The following is a 7,962-nucleotide window of genomic DNA, read 5'->3' as shown; positions in this document are numbered from 1 at the left end:
GTGCTATTGTCTCCTCTTGTGGCCAGCAGGGATTCCTCGAGTTGTGTTTGGAAGAAGAAATGTATGTGTGTTCTTATTTTTTCCTCTCTCTCCCCTGTCTCGAGGGTGCATGTAGGCTGCAGCTTTTGCAGCGTGGAATGTGCAAAGACCGCTGGTATTTTACAGCCACCCCGTGGCGCTTAGTGTTAACTGTGCGGTGTGCCGATGGGGAGATGGGTGTTATGCAACACGGGAGGGTGAGGGAGACTGACACTTAGGTTTTCACTGCCTGTGGCGACTGCCGTCCTGGTCTTCCATGGTAGGAGTTGCTGCTGGAGGGAGGATCCTGCAGCTACTGCGTTTATAACCTGGTTGTCAGGATTGGGGGTGGGCTCATGTAGGGAGCTCACTAGGTACCCTGCTCAAATGCAGGAATATATTTGTATTTCTCTCTGCCTTGACACATGGTAGCAAAAGTACCTTGCAAAAGTCCCTCCTATGTGAGGGCCATGGTGCTTTGGCTGGGCTGTAGCAGGGACTGCGGGCAGGGTGACCATGGGAGCAGTTCCCCAGCTATGGAGTTTGCTCCTGGGGCTTTTTGATTTCCAAGGGCTCATCCTTGTGCCTGAGGGTTTCCCCAGCAGGGCCCTCTCTAGAGTGGTGATTTCCCCCAGTGCTCTGCTACACCAAACCAGGATTTCAGTTCTGGCTTGTCTCCAAGTGGAGGAGACTCTAGCTCTCTCAGGATGAACACTGCAGCTCTGGGAAGGATCTGATAGATGTATTTTCCATCAGGAACTGGCACTTCCAAGTTGAGTGGTTTCAGGAATCAGGAGTCATAGGGGTATCTAATCATTCGTCATTTTCAATGCAAACCTGGGCTGGATTTGACCCGGTGTCCGGAGGTGAGAAGTGCCTTTTCCCTATGCCAATCCCCAGAGCCATCCGATTCCCTTTCGGCAGACAGCCGTTATGTATGGGGAACAATTGCTATCATCTGGAAAGGGCTTGGTGTTGTGCTTTATCCAGGAATGACTGACTGCCCTTCTCCTGAAAGTGTTGATGCATGGAGGAGCACTGGGCAAGACTAGGTAACTCTTCTGGTCCACTGGCTCTGGAGACTGCGGCCTTTCAGAGGAGAGTAAATAGAGAACAGAGCAGAGTGAAGGCATCCAGGGCCTGATGCGTGAGCCTGTTGAATTCTCAAGGGCTGGTCTAAAACCCAGTGGAGTCAAAGGCTGTGTCTACATGGCCCCTCAGTTTGGACTACAGGGGTTGAAACTAGGGTGACCAGATGTCCCGATTTTATAGGGACAGTCCCGATTTTTGGGTCTTTTTCTTATATAGGCTCCTATTACCCCCCCACCCCCATCCCGATTTTTCACACTTGCTGTCTGGTCACCCTAGTTGAAACAGGACTACGTTAACGTGAACTAGGTACCTTTTAGGTCACACCAGCAGCGTCCACATGGGGCAGTTAAAGCACCGCACGTCAACTCACACTGTGGTTCACACCCCGTAGGCCGTGCAACGTCTACATGGCCCTGTTGGCCGCGTGGCGGGGCCATCTAGGTGTAGCCTTTGACTCCATTGGGTTTTGGGTCAGGCTCTTAGACTGTTTTAATAAAGAACGTGCTCTAAAGAGGATTCTCCCACCCAGCTCAGCTCCCCCCACCCAGCTCTTGCTTTGAACTTTTCTTTTGCCTTTCTTTCTTTCTTTCATTTTTTTTTTTTGGTATAATATTTTGCATGGTTAACCCCTTCCATCCAAGTCTCTTGAAGTGTGAATGACCAGCTTCTTTGCAGCGGTAGGTAAGTAGTATCCCTTTCATTTGATATCAGAACAACGTGGCTCCCTTTTGGGCTCCTGAATAAGAAGACTTGTGCACATGGGATGCTGAACTCTTCTGAAAATCTGGCCCCGGTTGCGGGCGCTGAGTTGGCAGATTAGGCCCTGAGCTCTTTTAAAAACCAGGCTCCACGTGAGTTACCGAGGGGAGCTAGCATCACATGCCGACTCCCGGCCTTCACTGTTCCGAGGCTCTCCCCATCTTCGGCTGTTGCAAGAGCCCTTTCAAATCAAGTCCCCTTGGTGTAGGTTTAGCACCTAGTTGAGAGCACTACAGTTGCCAGAGAAGGGATTTATTTTTAACCTCAAACAATACTGGAACCAGTTGGCATAGCAGAGTACTTACTTGTCCTCTCTTTCTGAGACACGGCGGGCTGGAATTGCCAGGGTAACAAATAGCTGTGATTGCCTCTAATTGGAGCCTTTTTATTGCTCATCCTGTGCTTTGGCTGTTTGAGAGGGTTTGCTTGGATGTGGCTTTCTTCCCCCTCCCAACTCCCCCCATTTTTTTTTTTTAAAGCTGGGTTTCAAAAGGCCCAATTAGCCTCAATGAGCGTGGTGCATTCCCTTCTGAGTTAGCTGCAGAAACTCCTGTGCATGGTTGGGGAAGCTGGACATCGCTGGAATGTATTGTCCTGTCTCGGAGATAGTGTGTGTGCATGCGCCATTCTCTCCATGCACGCTGCAGCCAGAACCATGTTCGCTGCAGTAGGACTCGAACAAGCACTTGGGAGCATATCCTCTCTGCTGCAGGGAGCGGAAGGGCCCAACTGCTCTTAGATGCCTTGCTAGACTATGTCCTTCATTCCGTCCCACCCCATAGCACTTGATGCAGGTGCGTAGTTGCCTTGACTGACCTCTCCTCGAACACATGTGGTTTGGAAGCTCCTCAGATGTTTCTGCGTGTGCTGCCAAAGCACACAGCTTCTCCACGGAACATCCTCTTGGCAAGACCACGTTGGACCTACTGGGGCTGGACACTCAAAGGCCCGTTTCTTTCATTGCCAGTTGTTTTTCCTGTGGGATAAATAATGGGAAACATTTGACCCATTTTACGAGTTAAGAGTAGCATTTGTCCCCATGGTTCGGTGCTGTTGTATTGCCACTATGAGGCACTCCTTGGCCAGCACACGGGATCTGTTGCACTTGGAGACCCTCCAGTGGAAAGGTGCAATAGACATGGAAGTATCCACTGAAGTTCTTTTATTACATTGTCCCACCCAACCCTGCTTCTCTTCCTCCTCAATGGGTTTTATTTTATGTCTCTTAGGGAGACACAGCTTAACTCCCTGCAATCACAGGAAACATTGTGTGGGACACAGTCTCCCTGGTCTTATCACATGGTTCAGTGCCTCAGCTGAAGTGAGGCTGGAAATCACCCTCCAGTCTCTGCCTAGGTGTCTGGGGCAGAAATCTGGAGATTTCTATTCACCACGCTGGTTTCATCATGTGCCTGTGAACAGGAATAAGAGAGTCTTGTAGCCAGCACTAGTGTCAGCAGAGCATTTCACACCAGGCAATCAGCAAGAGTGTGTTCTACCCAGGGGATGAAGAAGAAGGGCAGCAATCATGCACCACCCTCTTTTCCCTGCTGGAACAAGAACATCCTGGGCCTACTTCTAACCAGGTCTGTGTGAGGCCCCGTCCTGTGTAGCTGAGCCAAGCCGGTCTTAATGCAAGCAAGTGAACATTTGCTGACCAGTAACTACAGAGAGAAACACCATATATGGCCACAGAGTAGCTTTGGTGAAGGCCCTGGCCCCAGTGAAGTTTGCTACTCCCTGAATACAAGGCCTCCAAAAGTTCATGTGGTGCTAGTCCAGGGGTGGATATTGTTAACGAGTCTGCCCTGGCATTTTGAGCCATCCTGTTACAGAATAAACAGGAGAGATAGGATCAAGTTTTAGCCAGGAAGGGTGGCACAACCCAGGGGGAGAATTGCAGGATGTGCCATATAGAAATAATAATTCAGAAAGAAAAGCCGCACAGCTACTGTTGGGAAATTTTGTCACCATCCCAAGATCTCTCAGTCCTTGGTCGTATGGAGCCAGCTCTTCAGCCTACTCCACTGACGTCAACGAGCATACGGGCCTGAAGGGGAGAAATTCCCTAGGGAGTCGACGCAGCAGAGCCATTGGAGACAGGCAGTCGTTGGGGGTGTCTCCCAAAGCTCTCCCACCATGGGGTTGCTCAGATCATCTCTAGGAGGGCGTGGCGCTGCCGTGCAAGTGAGGGCTGCATGATGTGAAGCACCCGCTCTAGCCCTCTGCAGGAGTGAGTCACAAGGTCTGAGTTGACATGGGATTAAGCGTGATCCTCACCATGCTAAGGAGGGGTTTAGCTGCACATTCCCCGCCTAGGCCTCCTCCCTGCAATGAGGCAGCCTGCTTATACCAGTGAAGGATCTGGCCCCATACATTGCTAGTGGATAAAAGAGAGAGAGAGAGAGAGCGCGTTCAGTGGTTTGAGCATTGGCCTGCTAAACCCAGGGCTGTGAGTTCAATCCTTGAGGGGGCCATTTAGGGAACTGGGGTAAAAATCTGTCTGGGGATTGGTCCTGCTTTGAGCAGGGGGTTGGACTAGATGATCTCCTGAGGTCCCTTCCAAACCTGATATTCTATGATTAAGTGTCCACATCACCCAAACAAACTCAGCCTTGGGACAGCTCTTGTTAGGATTCTCAGCAGGGTATCCAAGAACTACAGGCCCTGTAGACCAAACTCTTCTCTACCCATCAGAGGTCATTCCTCCTAGGCCAAGCACCAAAAAAGCCATGGTTCTGGACCTGCCGTTGGGAGTGGAAGACTTCAGCCTTTCAGACTGGCATCTTTCCCTGATACTAAGTTCACTCCCCTCCCCACCACAAAAGAGGAATCATTAAAGGAGAAGATCTGTTACATGAAGACATTTTCCATGTGCCAAGCCAATTGTTCCTGTTCCCATTGTCTGCTGAACAGAAGAGCCTCTTGAGCAGAGTAGCTGAGACTGTTAGAAGAGGCCTGTTAGTGGAACAAGCCCTGTAACAAGATAACTGGGTTTCTTTTCTCTTTATTTTTTTTTTCCTGTTCGGCAAACTGTATAATAAAAATACAATGAGGCCCTTTTCAAACAGACACTTATCAAAGTAACAAGCCCATTTTAAGAGTAAACTTCCAGTGGCTCCGAAAGGTTAAGTACAATGGAAATCTGACCTGCTGGCGGAATGGAACTTTCCTTTTGTGTGCTCTTTAAAAATGAATACATTTTCACTGCGCCACAAACCGATTGTTCCTGGTTCCCCCATTGTCCAGGCGACAAGGCAGCCCTCTTACAGGGCTACATACCAGTGAGAAGGAGAGAGACCTGTGACAAGAACAGGCTAGTCTTTATCTCCCCTCTCCTCTGCACAATGGGGTTGTGCATGGAGCAGGGTTGTTGGGGTTTTTTTGGTTTTTTTTGCAGTAATAAGAGCTAGAATGAGACCATGAATATTTTTTTCCCCCCTTGCTCAGTTAATTTCCATTCCTGATCTCTTGTGAATCCGCAGGGCAGGTCGCCTAGATGATCCCATCCCAGTTCTCTCAGGCTGACCTTTGTAGGTTAGTTAAGGGCTTCTGAAAATGAATTGTAGTCTGTGTGTGTGTGTGCACAGGAGAATGTTGTGGGGGTGGGGGGATCGATGCTGGATTGACAGCCCTGGGGGCGGAATCTCTTTCTCAGCCGGACTGCGGCATCATGGGCCCTGGCAAAGCAAGCATCCACTGCCAGTGCAGCTCCTGCCTGAGCCTAGGGGGCCCCCTCGGGAACTTCTCCAGGCTTGGGAAAGTTTCCACTTCTATCAGTCTAAGGCAAATGGCCTCCATTATCCAGGAATCTCACAGTCTTTGGTGTATTTATCCTCATCCCCCCGGGCTATTATACCCACCCATGCTCCTGCTGGGGAACTGAGGCACAAGGAGACTACATGACTTGCCCAAGGGCACAGGGCATGGAACCCAGCTCTCCCGAGTCCCAGCTTGGCCCCTTAACCAAAGACCCGTCCATCCTCCCGTGCAATGGGTGGCTTGTGGTTTAGCTGCAAGTGAACCCAAGAAGCACTACAGGAAACGTGATTGAGTCGCAGGCTTCCATCAGTGCTGAGTGTGCCCGTGTGGTGTAGATCCGCTGGAGACTCAGCGGGGATCATTAGTCTCAAAGAATATCGTTTTTTCCTGTGCGGCCTTCAGGATGTTGTCATCCGAGTTTCTTTCTCTAGCTAAAAGCCTAAAGAAGCAGGTCATGCACCGCACTAAATACCCTCTGACGGATGGACGGGGGCCTCGAGTTCTCACTGAAACACTCGCTTGCCCCATGCTAGGAGATACTGGCTTGGCACTTAGTGCCGATGTAAGGTAACCTGACTGGACCAGTGCATTGACCATGCATGAGCAGAAAGCAAGGAAACCCCAGAGTTTGGATCCCTTTACCATCCCTGGAATGCTCTCAGAGGCAGGGAGCGGTTAGGGTGTCTAGTGGTTAGAGTAGGGATGGCGAGTTGGACTCCTGGCTTTTATTCCCTCAACTTGGGCAAGTTGCTTAAATGCCCACACTCCTCTGCCTTTGTTTTCCTATCTGTAAAACAGGACTAATAATAACCACAGCGTGGGAGGTGGACAGAAGATTTGAGGCTTAATTGACCTGCTCTGAGAGCCGAAGAAGAAAGGAGCTAACTAATAATGTGCATTTAAATTGTACCTTTCTCCTCAAGGACTCCAGAGTGTCACAGAGTGACAGCTCAGTTGGAATGAAGCCCCCTCTGGGGTAGAAACCAACAGATGCCCATTGTGCTGCACCACTGGGAGGTGGGGAGAATTTTCACCTGGAACACTGGGGCCAATCCCTACTCTCTCAGAAAATGCCATGGGATCTTTAATGGCCACCGATGAGCAAGTCTAACCTGAAAGACTCCAATCCTAGTCAGTTGCAGGGAAGTCAACGTAGCTAACTTGGGGAAGGCTAAGAGCAAAGAGATGGTGTGGTCATGAGGAGTCTAGAGGTTACCCGACCTGTGTAAGCCAACACCTGTGAACATGATCCAAAGTGGCTCAGACAGGTAGAGACCCTCCCTCATCAAGAATGGTTTAGATGGGGCTTACCAAAGGCTAAAATCCTCCTCCGTTGAGCTGTCCTCAGACACATTCATTTTTGCCATGGCTGAAGTCTAGTGAATGCAATTGATGTGTTTTATCAGGGGTCCTTGTGTGGGGGCACTTGATCAGTCTCCTGATCAGTCTCTCAGGACCTTCCTCTCCAACACACGGGGGATGAGTCTGTTCAGTCTCTGGGGATGGGATGGGGTAGGAGAGCTGTGGGGCCAGAGAGAAGCAGGACTGTGCTAGGGATGAGAATTAAAAGACGTAGGTCTCCGACTGGAGTTACTGTACAAGCCAAAAGGAAACCCAATAGCCTGGAAAGCGCAATGATTTGTTCAGAGAAGGGCAGGGAACTGAGATAAAAAAGCCCTGCTAAGATCAGAAACTCTGGCGCGCACAGTGCCCCATTGTTGAGCTGTCACACTTCCCTTTACTTTATTGCTTTTGTCCAACACCCTATTGTTCCACTTCCTTTTGTCCCCTATTCAGAGCACTGGCTTTTCATTACCCAGCCGGCCTTGTTGTTTTCGTTTCTTTTGTTTGAAGTTCCTGAGAGGAAGGTTTTATTTTCAGGGGTTTGATTAATTCACAGCTTGAGCTGGGCTTTGTTTGTTATGTAATTGCTGCCCTGCGCTTTTCCAGAGCTCCCAGAGCCTCGGCGCAGCCGCTGCTCTGGCCCCACTCCCCTCCTCCTTTGGCTTGAAATGGCCTGGAGCGTGCAGCATCGTTCCAGGTGCGTGTTCTTTCTATGGGGTCTTTGGGGGTCTCCATCAAGTCATGTTTTAGAACGTAAGAATTGCCACTTCAGAGCATAACTAGCCGTTTGTCCAGCCCAGTGTCCTTCCGCCTGCCGTGCCACAACAGACCCAACAATCCGTCTAGTCTGGTATCCTTCTGCCTGCCACGCCACAACAGATCCAACAGTCTGTCTGGTCTGGTATCCCTCCGCCTGCTGCGCCACAACAGACCCAACGATCCGTCTGGTCTGGTATCCCTCCGCCTGCCGCGCCACAACAGACCCAA

This window comes from Terrapene carolina, unplaced genomic scaffold, assembly GCF_002925995.2.
Source record: "Terrapene carolina triunguis isolate 2854851 unplaced genomic scaffold, T_m_triunguis-2.0 Scaffold199, whole genome shotgun sequence".
In the NCBI taxonomy this organism is placed as follows: domain Eukaryota; kingdom Metazoa; phylum Chordata; order Testudines; family Emydidae; genus Terrapene; species Terrapene triunguis.
Note: the sequence above shows the minus strand (reverse complement) of the source record.